This window comes from Hypanus sabinus, assembly GCF_030144855.1.
Source record: "Hypanus sabinus isolate sHypSab1 chromosome X2 unlocalized genomic scaffold, sHypSab1.hap1 SUPER_X2_unloc_12, whole genome shotgun sequence".
Taxonomy (NCBI): domain Eukaryota; kingdom Metazoa; phylum Chordata; class Chondrichthyes; order Myliobatiformes; family Dasyatidae; genus Hypanus; species Hypanus sabinus.
The window spans coordinates 121,722-136,716 of record NW_026778982.1 but is presented as its reverse complement, the minus strand read 5'-3'; positions in this window follow the sequence as shown (position 1 = coordinate 136,716).

The following is a 14,995-nucleotide window of genomic DNA, read 5'->3' as shown; positions in this document are numbered from 1 at the left end:
ATATAGGGCTGGGGAATAATAATAATAATAATAATAATAACAATAGTAACCATTGATCCTGTGGGAAATTTTTCGTTACAGTAGCATTATTTTAAATCACACTTAGCAGTGTGCAGACTCTGCTAAAAATAAAGCAGAGAATAATATTATACACAATGATACTGTATCAATGAGCAATAATAATGTATAAAGCAATATTGCAGAATCTATTGAACTATGATCTGTCGCAGAAAGGTGCATTGAAATGACTTTATTCCTCACATCATTCACAAAATGTTTACGTTATGCCTCCGTCGAAATGTGCCATGTGCAATCATAGTAATTTATAATAAACAGAGCAGTCAGCGTAACGTAGAATTACACTCAAATCAGTGTGAGTTAAGCAGTCTGATGGCATAGTGGAAGAAGCTGTCCTGGAGCCTGTTGGTCCTGGCTTTTATACTGCGGTAGCGTTGCCCGGATGGTAGCAGCTGGAATAGATCTTGATTGTAGTGACTCGGGTGCCCCATGATCCTGCGGACCCTTTTTATCCGCCTGTCTTTGTAAATTTCCTGAATCATGAGAAGTTCACACCTACAGATGCGCTGGGCTGTCCACACCACTCTCTGCAGAATCCTTCGATTAAGGGAGGTAAAGTTAAACATAAAAAATTAAAGGGACTTCTGAATCCTCGTGTAGGATTCCCTGAAGGATAATTTGCAGGTTGAGTCGATGTTGAGGAAGTTCTCTGTGATGTTGACATTCACTTCGAGAGGAAAAGCAAGGACGCATTGGTGAGGCTTTACAAAGAGGCCTCACGTGGAGCATTGTGAGCAGTTTCCGGCCCCATGTCTAAGAAAAGATGTGCTGACATCGGAAGGGGCATAAAGAAGCCACAGGAATTTGAACAGGACCCCACTAAGTCTTTTGACGGGACATTAACCGTCTGGACTTCAACGTCCTCTCTCCAATTCCAGCCTCACTCCGTCTGAACGTTGGACTCTCCACCCCCACTTCACTGATCCTAAACTCACCATCAAACCTGCAGATAGCGGAGGTGCTGTAGTAGTCTGTCGGACTGACCCCTTCCTTGCAGAGGCCCATCGCCAACTCTCAGACACCTCCTCCTACTTACCCCTCGAACTGGACCCCAGTAAGGAACACCAGGACATCGTCTCCCACACCATCACCAACCATCTTGACTCTGGGGATCTCCCAGCACCACCACCAACCTCATACAGTAGCTGAGCCTGCTGTTCACTCTGCTGCCCCACGACTGTGCTGCAACACACAGATCGAACCACGTCATCAAGTTCACCGATGACACAACCGTGGTGGGTCTCATCAGCAAGAACAACGAGTCAGCTTACAGAGAGGAGGTGCAGCGGCTAACGGACTGGTGCAGAGCCAACAACCTGCCTCTGAATGTGAGCAAAGCGAAAGAGATGGATGTTGTCTTCAGGAGGGCACGGAGCGACCACTCCCCGCTGAGCATCGACGGCTCCTCAGAGGAGATCGTTAAGAGCACCAAATTTCTTGACGGAGAATCTCACCTGGACCCTCAACAGCAGTTCCAAAGCAAAGAAAGCCCAGCAGCGTCTCTGCTTTCTCCGGATGCTGAGGAAAGTCCATCACCACCCCCCCCCCCCCCCCAATCCTCATCATATTCTACAGAAGTTGTATTGATAGCATCCCGAGCAGCTGCATCACTGCCTGGTTCGGCAATTGCACCATCTTGGATCGCAAGACCCGGCAGCGGATAGTGAGGTCAGCTGAGAAGATCATCGGGGTCTCTCTTCCCGTCATTACAGACATTTATACTACACACTGCATCCGCAAAGCAAACAGCATTATGAAGGACCCCATGCACCCCTCATACAAACTCTTCTCCTTCCTGCCGTCTGGGAAAAGGCTCCGAAGCATTTGGGCTCTCACGACCAGACTATGTAACAGTTTCTTCCCTCAAGCTATCAGACTCCTCAATAGCCAGAGCCTGGACTGACCCCTTGCCCTACTGTCCTGTTTATTATTTATTGTAATGCCTGCACTGTAAACTGTCCTGGGTAGGTAATGGTAAGGAGTGAAAGTGAGCTTTGTAGGCAAGAGAGTGGGGAGGGCGGAGGGACAGAAATGGATGGGTATGTAGTGGGAGGTGCCTCATCTCATCTTGCCTTGATGACGGATGCTGCTTTTCCTTTTGCTAAGGCAGACGTTGATGGACTTTCGATCGGTCAGGGCATGAAAGGATAAGCGGCGAAGGCAGGAAAATGGGGCTGGGAGGAATAATGGATTTACCATGACGAAGCGGCAGAGCAGTTTTGATGGGCCAAATGGCGTAATTCTGCTTCTTATGGTCCAAGAGCAGCCTCTCATTCAATGAGAGCAAGAGCAATGAGCTGGTTCTGGACTTTGGAGGAGGAAACAGGAACCCATGAGGCAATCCTCATCGGGGCTCAAAGGTGGAGACGTTCAGCAACTTTAAATTCCACAGTGTGAACATTTCAGAGGATCTGTCCCGAGCCCGGGACACAAGTGCAATTACAAGAAAGCAGGAACTCTCTGTCCTCAGTAGTACGGCCCAGCACATCATAGTGGATGTGGCCCAGCACATCACAGGTAAAACTCTGCTCACGACTGAGCACATCTCTGTGGAGTGCTGTCGCAGGAAATCAGCATCCATCATCAAGGACCCCCACCACCCAGGCCATGCTCTCTTCTCAATGCTGCCATCAGGAAGAAGGTGCATGAGTCTCAGGAGCATCAACCCCAGGTTCAGGAACAGTTATTACACTCAACCAACGGGTCCTGCTTTCTTTTTACAATATTTTTATTCAGAAGAAAAAAAAAGATTTACAGAGTGCAACACATAGATACATCTCATCATAACTTGTGTACATTCATATATTGTAATAATATTGATCAAGATGTTATAGCATAACACATAAAGGTATAGCACTCGGTAATCAAAAATTTAAAGACAGATCAAATCATAAAATAAATATATATATATATAAAAAGTCAACCCCCTACCAACTACCAAAGAGAAAAGCTGATGGATGACAATGGATTAGAAAAAAAAACATATTCACTTAAGAAGAGAAGATAAAAATATACATCAAAGTCTGTGCACTGTTAAACTTTATAAATTGGAAACGTTATTTAGGAAAGGTCCCAAAATATCATAAAAAGATTGTTTCGAATTTAAGACTGAGCAGCGGATCTTTTCTAAATTTAAATACGACATAATATTACGTAGCCTTTGAAGATGTGTAGGACGGGTAGACTCCTTCCATTTAAGCAAGATTGCTCTTCTTGCTAAAAGAGAGGTAAAAACTAAAACCTGTAGGTTAGGAGTATTTAAAGTTATGTCTTCATTTGCAATAATACCAAACAAGGAAGTAAGGGGATTTGGGTCAAATTGGATCCTAAAAAGTTGGGAGAAGGTATGAAATACTTCCCGCCAAATCTTTTCAATTGTAAGGCAAAACCAAAACATATGAATTAAAGAGGCATCAGCAGAGTTGCATTTATTAGAAAGTGGGGAAACATTCGGGTAAAAACTGGACAGCTTCTGTTTAGAAATGTAAGCTCTATGAACCACTTTAAATTGTAGAAGAGAATGACGAGCACAGAAAGATGATTTATTAACCTGTTTAAAAATTATATTCCATCTATCATCAGAAATCTGACAATTTAGGTCATCCTCCCAAGCGTTTTTTTTATTTTATCTAAAAAGTCTTGTCTAGAATCAATCAACAAGTTATAGATACTGGTAATAGAACCATTAACAAAAGGTGTTAAATTTAAAGATCTTCCAGTAAATTTTTATCAGGACCTATAGGATAAGTAGCTAATTGGAAACGTAGAAAATCTCTAATTTGAAGGTATCTGGAAAAATGTGATTTTGGGAGAGCAAATTGATTTGACAATTGGTCAAATGATGCAAGAGATCCTGAGATAAACAAGTCCCAAAAACACTTAATACCTAGTTCATCCAATCCTTAAAGACTTTGTCAGTCATGGAAGGGATTAAAAAAAATAATTAAGGAGATTGGGAGATGATAATGAAAAATTCGCTAAACCAAAAAAAATTCTAAATTGAGACCAGATCCCTAAACTTTGCTATTCCCACAACGAATGGACACAATCAACAGCTCTTCATCTCATGTCTTTGATGTTTATTTCTGGGTTATTTTTTGGTTTTATTTCTTTTGTATTTGAATTTTGTTGTCTTCTGCACATGGTTATTTTGTTTGTCCTGTTGGGGGCGATCTTTCATTCATTTTATAATGGTTCCTGAGTTCACTGAATTTACAACATAATCAAATCCCAGGATTATACATGGTGATGTGCCTATACTTTGATAATAAATTTACTTTGCACATTTTAAATTTTACATTTCAATTTGTAAATAACTCTGAAACACAAGAGCGGGCTGAGAGCTCAGTCTGCTGGGTAAATGATTTTGTTCTGATCTGAATAGTCGGCCCAACACTGTGACCCGTCTTTCAAGGCACACCAATTACTGGAAATATTCCTGCATCGAACTGGAAAGCCTCAAGTACTCTGTCTCTCTGCTCAAGCATGCAAACACACGTAGACATACACACACACACACACACGGGCGCGTTTCAGAACGTCAACAATTATACCAGTGCCCCAAAATACCTGGGTGACCTGCCTCAACAACCATCGCCCAGTGACGCTCACTACTGTGATGAAGTGCTTTGAGGGGTTGGTCATGGTCAATCAATTCCTGTCTGTGTGCAGGGATCCACTGCAATTTGCCAATCGCTACAATCGGTCAACAATTCTCACTGGCTCACAATCAGCATCAGATCACCCGGACAATAGCAATACACAAGATAGGCTGATGATTACAGCTCAGCATTCAACACAGTCAGACCCTCAATTGTAATCAACAAGCTCCAAAACTTGGGCCTCTGTACCTCCTTCTGCCACTGGATCCTCACCAGGAGGACTTTGTGGAGTTTGTGGAGTGTCTGAGGGATGTATTTTTGGAACAGCCTGTGCTTGAGCCAACCAGGAACGAGGCTATTTTGGACTTGGTGATGTGTAATGAACAGGAATTGATAAGTGATCTTGAAGTAAAGGAGACATTAGGAAGTAGTGATCATAACATGATAAGTTTTTATCTACAATTTGAGAGGGATAAGGGCAGATCAGAGGTGTCAGTGTTGCAAGTAAATAAAGGAGACTACGGAGCCATGAGGGAAGAGCTGGCCAAAGTTAAATGGGCGGATGCCCTGGCAGGAAAGACAGTGGATCAGCAGTGGCAGATATTCTTGGGGATAATACAAAAGATGCAAAAGCAGTTCATTCCAAAGAGAAGGAAGGATTCAAAGAGGTGCAAGGGGCCACAGTGGTTGAGAAAGGAAGTCAGAGATTGTATAGCATTAAAGAAAAAGAAGTATGACAGGGCTAAATGAGTGGGAATACAGATGATTGGGAAAGTTTTAAGGAACAGCAGATCTTAACTAAAAAAGCAATACGGAGAGAAAACATCAGGTATGAGCTCAGTCTAGCCAGGAATATAAAAGGGGATAGCAAAAGCTTTTTTAGCTATGTAAAGAGAAAGAAGATAGTTAAGAACAATGTTGGCCCCTTGAAGAATGAATTGGGAGAAATTGTTATGGGAAACAGGGAAATGGCAACAGAATTTAATGCGTACTTTAGATCTGTCTTCATCAGGGAGGACACAAGCAATCTCCCAGTTGTATGGATGGGCCAGGGTCATAAGTTATCAGAGGAATTGAGATAGATTGACATTAGGAAAGAAACTGTGATGAGTAGACTGGTAGGACTGAAGGCTAATAAATCCCCTGGTCCAGATGGTCTGCATCCGAGGGCTCTAAAAGAGGTGGCTCAGGAAATTGCAGATGCATTGGTAATCATTTTCCAATGTTCCTTAGATTCAGGATCAGTTCCTGAAGATTGGAGAGTGTTAATGTTATCCCACTTTTCAAGAAGGGAGGGAAGGCGAAAACGGAGAACTATCGCCCTGTTAGCCTAACGTCAGTCGTGGGGAAGATGCTTGAGTCCATTATTAAGGACAAAATAGTGGCACATCTTGATGGCAGTAATAGGATTAGGCCGAGCCAGCATGGATTTACCAAGGGCAAATCATGCTTGACTAATCTGTTGGAGTTTTTTGAGGGTGTAACAGGGATGTTAGATGAGGGTAAACCAGTGGATATTGTGTACCTAGATTTTCAGAAGGCATTCGATAAGGTGCCACATAGGAGATTGGTGAGTAAAATCAGAGCTCATGGCATTGGGGGCAGGGTTTCAACATGGATAGAAAACTGGTTGGCAGATAGAAAGCAAAGGGTAGCAGTGAATGGGTGTTTCTCGGACTGGCTGGAGGTGACTAGTCGGGTACCACAGGGCTCTGTATTGGGACCACAGCTCTTTACCATTTATGTCAACGATTTAGATGAGAGCATTGAAAACTATATCAGCAAGTTTGCAGACGATACTAAACTGCGTGGCAGTGTGACATGAGAAGAGGACGTTAGGAGAATACAGGGAGACTTGGATAGGCTGGGTGAGTGGGCAGATACTTGGCAGATGTCATTCAATGTGAGTAAATGTGAAGTTATCCACTTTGGAAGCAGGAACAAGAGGGCAGAGTATTGTCTGAACGGTGTCGAGTTAGGTAAGGGAGAAATGCAAAGAGACCAGGAGTCCTAGTTCATCAGTCAATGAAGGTGAATGAGCAAGTGCAACAGGCAGTGAAGAGGGCAAATGGAATGTTGGCCTTTATTACAAGAGCAAGGATGTCCGTTTGCATTTGTACAGGGCCCTGGTGAGACCACACCTGGAATATTGTGTACAGTTTTGTCTCCAGGTTTAAGGAAGGACATTCTGGCAATTGAGGAAGTGCAGCGTTGATTCACTAGGTTGATTCCTGGGATGGCAGGGCTGTCTTACGCAGAGAGATTGGAGAGATCGGGCTTGTACACGCTGGAATTGAGGAGATTGAGAGGGGATCTGATTGAAACATTTAAGATAATTAAAGGATTTGATAGGATTGAGGCAGGAAATATGTTCCAGATGTTGGGAGAATCCAGTACCAGAGGGCATGGATTGAGAATAAGAGGTCAGTTATTTAAAACAGAGTTGAGGAAGGGCTTCTTCTCCCAGAGAGTTGTGGAGGTGTGGAATGCACTGCCTCGGAAGACGGTGGAGGCCAATTCTCTGGAAGCTTTCAAGAAGGAGCTAGATAGATATCTGATGGATAGGGGAATCAAGGGATATGGGGACAAGGCAGGGACTGGGTATTGATAGTGAATGATCAGCCATGATCTCAGAATGGCGGTGCAGACTCGAGGGGCCGAATGCTGACAACCCAACTATTGTTGGTGGAATTTCAGACGGTGACGAGGAGGAGTACAGGAGTGAGATAGATCAGCAAGTTGAGTGGTGTCACAGCAACAACCTTGCACTCAGCATCATGAAGACAAAGGAATTGATTGTGGATTCAGGAAGGGGAAGTCGAGGGAACACACACCAGTCCTCATCGAGGGATCAGAAGTGAAAAGGGTGAGCAGTTTCCATTTCCTGCCTGTCAACATCTCTGAGGAACTATCCTGGGCCCAACATATTGATGTAGTTACAATGAAGGCACAACATCGGCTATATTTCATTCGGAGACTGAGGGGAATCGGTCTGTCACTAAAGACACTTGCACATTTCTACAGATGTACTGTGGAGAGCATTCTAACTGGTTGCATCACTGCCTGGTGTGGAGAGGCCACTGCACAGGATCGGAAAATGCTGCAGAAAGTTGTAAACTTAGCCAGCTCCTTCATGGGCACTGGATTCCACAGCATCCAGGACACATTCAAAAGATGATGCCACAAAAAGGTGACATCCATCATTAAGGACCCCAATCACCCAGGACATGACCTCTTCTCATTTCTACTATCAAGGAGTATGTACAGGACCCTGAAGACACACTCCCCGGTTGAGGAACAGCTTCTTCCCCACTGTCAGATTTCTGAATGGACAATGAGCCGATAAACACTTCCTCAGGATTTTCCCTCGCTTTTTGCACTACACTTTAAATATAATTTTATACATGCTTATTGTAATCCGTAGGTTTTACTATTAAATAATGCAATCTGCTGCTGACAAATTTCACCACATACGCCGCTGATATTAAAACTGATTCTGATACACAAACACACACGGCTGGGCTCAGACATACAACACTCCCACATTCCTCCATTTGTGACACCCTGTTTGCTCCGTGGCCCCCGGTATGAAGCTCAAACTGTTGCAACACCTGCCCTTTAAATTCATGGCTGAGGCTGTGTTCTGTCTGCTCACTGTTTGAGTTTGATATTAAATGAAGAACATTGAAACGGAAGGAAGGTTGAATACAAGAATAAAGATCTCCTCTGAAGGTATTCGGGGTCCTGGTGAGAGCGTACATAGAACACTGTGCTCAGGTCTGGTCTCCCTCCCGGAGTCAGCCTGTGGGATGAAGGGAATGAAGAGATTTCCCAGATTGATTTAGGAGGTGAGGTAGTGTCCTCGGAGAGATTATACTGACCGGGTCTCTCTCAATATTGGAGAAATAAAAGGCCGTCTGACTGAGACAGACACAGTCTCGCAGTGTATTGACAGGGTAGAGGCAGGAATGATGTTTCCTTTGGCTGTGCTGAGGAACCGGTGTCACAGAATCCGAGCGCTGGTTCCACACCTTATGGGAAACTTCATTCCAGCTCTTCCGCTGTAAATATCCTGTGAGATTCTATTTCTCTAATTCTGAGACAGGAATGTGATCTGTCTCAGTCAAACCACCTCCAATTTCACTCATTTTGATACAGTCCCAGTACGATGATTTGTTGTGGGAGCCTCTCTATGGACCAGTGAGTGCAGTTATCCTGTGTTGTTCCACAGCCCGATGGTTGAGGTGTAGTAACCGTTCCTGACCCTGGTGGGGCGAGTCCTGAGTGTCTTGTACCTTCTACCTGATTGCAGCAGTAAGAAAAGAGCCTGTCTGTGTGGTGAGCCAGATCACAGCTGCCTGTATCACCGTCCCCTCTGGCCTGCCCTATCCGGGACCTAAGGGATTGTGGAGAGTAAATGTGGTACTCTGTCGAGTATCACTGTAATCTGTCCCCTCTGGCCTGTCCTATCCAGGACCAAAGCGATTGTGGAGAGTAAATGTGGTACTCTGTCGAGTATCACTGTCATCCAGGCTCTGTTCCTGCCGCTTATTATTCTTGTCTGTGAATGCAGTGCGACAATCTCTGGCCCAATGTCCCCTCTTTCTACAAACCCCGTTTCTGTCCTTAGCCAAGTGTCCTCTTCATCTGCACCGTCCGCACGATCCTGACACCCGTTCTGGGTTCTTCGCCAGTACCCGAACTCCATCTCCTCACTACCAGTTCCCTGTGCACACTCTCGCTTTTCCACAGTCCCTTTAAAGAGTCAACTGCGCTCCCTATTCATCAGAATTTATGTCACCCGGGGCCAGGTCTGACACAGCTTCGGCCTGAGACAGTTTAGAAAAGTCTGCACTGCCAGCTGGACATACTGATCTGTCCAGGGGTTTGCCGGCATTGGACTCTCACATATCCTTAAAACGAGCTATAAAGTACGCAAGGGATTCTCCTTTTTTCTGCATCTATCGGATAAATTCTCAAAATCCGCATGCAGTCGGGCTGTCATTCAAATGGGTTCCCTTACCTCAGCGACCCACCATGACATGGCTTGTATTACATCAGACCCTCTGGTGGCTCCCGGTCACCTTCAGGCATCTGCCTGGGAAAGGGGAACCCACTCCCTGTCTGTGTCAGAAAGGTTCCATATATACCCCTGAGGAGTGGCGGAAGTTCCTGGGCAGGGTCTGGAAAGGGGAACCCACTCCCTGTCTTTGCCCAAGAGCTTCCATATATAACCCTGAGGAGTGGCACGAGTCCCTGGGTAGGGTCTAGAAAGGGGAACCCACTCCCTGTCCCTGCCTGAGAGGTTCCACATATAACCCTGAGGAGTGGCACAAGTCCCCGGGCAGGGTCTAGAAAGGGGAACCCAGTCCCTGTCCCTGTCCGAGAGGTTCAAAATATAACCCTGAGGAGAGGCACGTCCCCGGGCAGGGTCTGGAAAAGGGAACCCACTCCCTTTTTCAATGAATTCAGTTAAAGCCACTGGTCCAGACTGTTATACTGCTGAATTTTTAAAATCCTTTTCTTCTACATTCACTCCTTGGCTTTGTAAAATTTTTAAAGATGCGTTAACTGTAAGTAAATAACCACAATCTTTTTATGATGCCTCCATTTCACCAATTCTTAAAAAAAGTTGAAGACCCCACTGAATGTGCATCCTTTTTCTTTCTTTTTCAATCTTTTTATTGATTTTCACATATACACAAAAAAGCATAACATAATAATGAGTAAATTATGAATACAATAAACTTGAAATCACGTTGATAATAAGATAACAATATCCTATTAAACATCAACAGAAGAAAATACCTTAATCAATCAAGTCCATATGATTATATATGGAAAAAAAAAACAAAAATAACGATTAAAAAAAAGAAAAAAAATTTGAAAATATGTGAAAAAAAAGTATATATTAAGAAAAATAAAACTCTAAACTAAACTAACATGGGCAATAATAACAGTTTATAAGTATATGATAGTGTCAACAAACTCCGGAACTCCATACCAGAACGTGAATAAGCAGAAAGTAGGTCTGGAAAGGGCCAAATTAATTCATATGAAAATGTCGAATAAACGGTCTCCAAGTTTCTTCAAATTTAATTGATGAGTCAAAAATAGTGCTTCTAATTTTTTCCAGGCTCAGATAAGAAATAGTTTGAGAAAGCCATTGAAACGTGGTAGGAGGATTTACTTCTTTCCAATTTTGTAATATAGACCTTCTGGCCATTAATGTTACAAAAGCAATCATTTGTCTGATTGAAGGGGAAAACTGATTACCCTCTTCATTTGGTATGCCAAAAATTGCAGTAATAAAATGAGGTTGTAAATCTATATTCCAAATTGAGGAAATAGTAGTAAATATGTCCTTCCAGTAATTATGTAAAGTGGGAGAATGTGCATCCTATCGGCCAATATCCTTGCTGAATGCGGATTCTACGATTTTTTCCAAAATTGTGGCCACTACATGAGAAAATGTATTACCTCAAATTATCTCTGAAGATCAGACCGGATTTATTAAAACCTGTTATTCATCTTTTAACATTAGAAAATAAATTAATATAATTTGTACTTCTTCATCTAAAATACCAGAATGTCATTTCCGTAGATGCTGAAAAAGCGTTCGATAGAGTTGAATGATTATATTTATTTAATACGTTGCAGAATTTTAATTTCAGCTTGAAATTTATATCATTGATTATATTAATGTATTATAAACCTTTGGCTTCGGTTCTTACCAATAATCAAAGATCTTTTTATCAGTTGTCCCCTGGTACGAGGCAAGGCTGCCCTTTAAGTCCTCTATTATTTGGCATTGCTTTGGAAACTTTAGCCGTTGCCATTTATGAATCACCTAATATTTTTGGTATTACCCGTGGGTAAGATACATAAGTTATTATTATATGCTGATGATTTGCTACTATACATATCTGACCCTGAGAGATCTATTCCTGCTATTTCATCCTTGCTTGCTCAGTTTAGTAGCTTTTCTGGCTACAAACTGAATTTTAATAAGAGTGAATTATTTTCATTAAATATGCTAGTTCCAATTTATAAACACTTACCATTTAAAGTTGTCACGGATCATTTTACTTATTTGGGTATTAAAATTACCAAGAAACATAAGGGTTTATTTAAAGTTATTTTTTTACCTTTAATTGACCAAATCAAGCAACTTGTTACCAGGTGGTCCCCATTATCTCTGTCATTGGTTGGTCGAATTAATACTAACAAGATGATAGTATTACCCAATTTTTTATATTTAATCCATGCATTACCAATTTTTGTTCCTAAAACTTTTTTTGATATTATTGATTGCAAAATATCTTAATACATGTGGCAGAATAAAAATCCTACATTAAGTAAGAAATATTTACAGAAGACTAAGTAGGAAGGTGGTTTGGCTTTGCCAAACCTAAGATTTTACTACTGGGCAGTTAACATCCGATAGTTAATATTTTGGACACGAGAATTGGTCGTAGTACCTTGCCCACAATGGGTAAATTTGGAGTGTAAATCTGTACAAGGCTTCTCATTGTTTTCTATTTTAGGATTTTTGCCTCCTTTTGCTTTATCTAAACAAAATAAACAAATAACTAATCTACATACATTAAGAATATGGTTTCAATTTCGTAAATTCTTCGGCTTGAATAAGTTTATCTTATCAAGCCCTCTGATATCTAACTTTTTTTTCCAGCCCTCTTTTATGGACCCAGCCTTTGTGTTATGGAAAACAAAAGGTATAACATGTTTTCGTGATCTATTTTTGGATAACAGTTTTATGTCCTTTGAACAGCTATCCAGCCTAAAACTCTTTTTTTTTAGATACTTGCAAGTTAGAAATTTCTTGAATGTTAGTCTTTTCTGAAATTATGTCCAATGGACATTACAGAAAAAAATCTGGCTCTGAATCCTTGCCAGAAGGGTTTAGTAGCCATCATTTATAATACGATCATGAAAATACAGCCAGGACTATGAGAAAAAATTAAGAAGGAATGGGAAAAAGAACTTCATTTTCTTATACCCACAGGGCAGTGGGAGAACATTTTACAATTAATCAATTTTTCTTCTATTTGTGCTAAACATGCCTGATACCATTTAAGGATGTTCATAGGGCTCACATGTCCAAGGATAAACTCGCTTGATTTTATTCTTATGTTAATCCAACCAGTGACAGATGTCATTCTGAAGTTGCTTCATTGACCCACATGTTCTAGTCTTGCCCGTTTGGAAAATTATTGGAAAGATGTTTTTGGTATTATTTCAACAGTTCTGAATATCAAATTGCAACCGCATCCTATTTCTGCAACTTTCAGTTTACCAATGGTGGATAATAGTCATTTATTCCCCCCTCAGCCCGGCGGATGATTGCATTTGTTACATTAATGGCTAGATGATCTATCCTATTTAACTGGAAAGAAATTAATCCTCCAACTATATTTCAGTGGTTTTCTCAAACTATTTCTTGTTTGAGTTTAGAAAAAAATTCGAAGTGTTGTCTTTGACCCTTCAGTTAATTTTCAAGAAATTTGGAGACCATTTATTCAACATTTTCATATGAGCTAAATTTACTTTTCCAAAACTTTACTTTTAATATCCTTAATTATTTGGTTGGAGGTGCGGAGTTATTGACGTTACTGTGTATAATTGATATAATGCAATGGCCCATGTCGGTTAGGATTTGTTTCATTTATTTTCTCCATTTTTTGTAACACCTATGAGTTTGGGAGGTTATTATCATCTATTTGTATTTATACCTTAACCTATTAATTATGTACTCTCAAGCTCTTTGTATTCGTGTTTCATTTATGTTTGTTTAAACTCAATAAAAAGATTTAAAAAGGACTACTCTGAGGAAAGGGTGGAATAGGCGCAACGGGCCGAATGGCCAGACATGCTCCTGTTCGTAATTTTCTAAAGCACGTGTTTACCTTTGCGCCTTGTTCTCCCTTGGTTTTCAGCCGTTCGGATTGCACAGGGGAGCGGTGAGAGCTCCGGAGATCCACCGGCAGCCGCTGCGGGGCAGCTCCCGTCTCCCAGCAGGAAGGGACGGGGCTGGGAGACAACTCCAGACAACGTGCCCCGATCCTCGACGGGGAAAGGCCGGGCGCCCTCCGTGCAGCTGAAACATCTCACGGAATCTCCGCCGGTCGCTTCAGCTCTGCCTTCGAAAGGATTCACGACCCGCTGGTGGTGCAGCCGAAACCCGAGGCGCAGCTCCCGGTCTCCGGCCCACTCGGTCCCGGACCCAAACAGCGTCCCGCCCACTGCCACCCCTCAGCCAATGAGAGCATCCCTCTCCCAGCGGAGATCGCTGATTGGCTGTGTGTGTGAGAGGACGGGTTGCTGATGGGAGCTGGAGATGTAGTCACAGTTTGTTCACAGAATTAAAGGAAAATCCCCGAAACTCAAATTTCAAAGTAATTTTTATTATCAGAGTCCAGATAAATCACTACGTTCCACCCGGAGAAGCATTTTCCTGCGGACATACTTAGAAAAAGTATAGAATAGTAACCATAACAGAAGCAGGCAGTGAAAGATCAGCCAGAGTGCTGAAGGTAACAAACTGTGCAAAAACAGAGAAACACCGATAAAATAACAACAGCATGAAATAACCGCAGCGGCTGTTGGTGGATCTCCGGAGCTCTCACCGCTCCCCTGTGCAATCCGACAGGCTGAAGGCCAAGGGAGAACAAGGCGCAAAGGTAAACTCGTGATTTAGGAAATAAGAAACAGGAGCAGGGGTTGCCTTTCGGCCCGTTGCGCCAGTTCGGCCTTTCACTCCGATAATGGCTGATCTTTGACCTCAGGGACACTTTCTTGCAATGTTCCCATCTTCGCTCCGCCCTTCAATATTCCTTGTGAATTTAGAAACCTTGTGGGGAAAAAAATCCAAAGATTCGCTGCACTCCTCATCTGCGACCTGTCAGGCGACATCGGATTCTGAGTCTGTGACCTTATTCAACACCCAGTGAAGAAAAACGCCATTCCTGCCCCACCCTGTCAATACCCTGTCAGACTGTGTCTGTCTCACTCAGACCACCTCTTATTTCTCCAATTTTGAGACAGGCCCAGTCAATGTAATCTCTCTGAGGACACTACCGCACCCCCCAAATCAATCTCTGAAACCTTCTCTTCATCCCACAGGCTGACTCCGGGAGGGAGACCAGACCTGTGCACAGTGTTCCATGTACGCTCTCACCAGGACCCCATATACCTTCAGAGGAGATCTTTATTCTTCTATTCAAACCTTCCTTCCCATTCAATGCTCTTCATTTAATATCAAACTCAAACAGTGAACAGACACAACACAGCCTCAG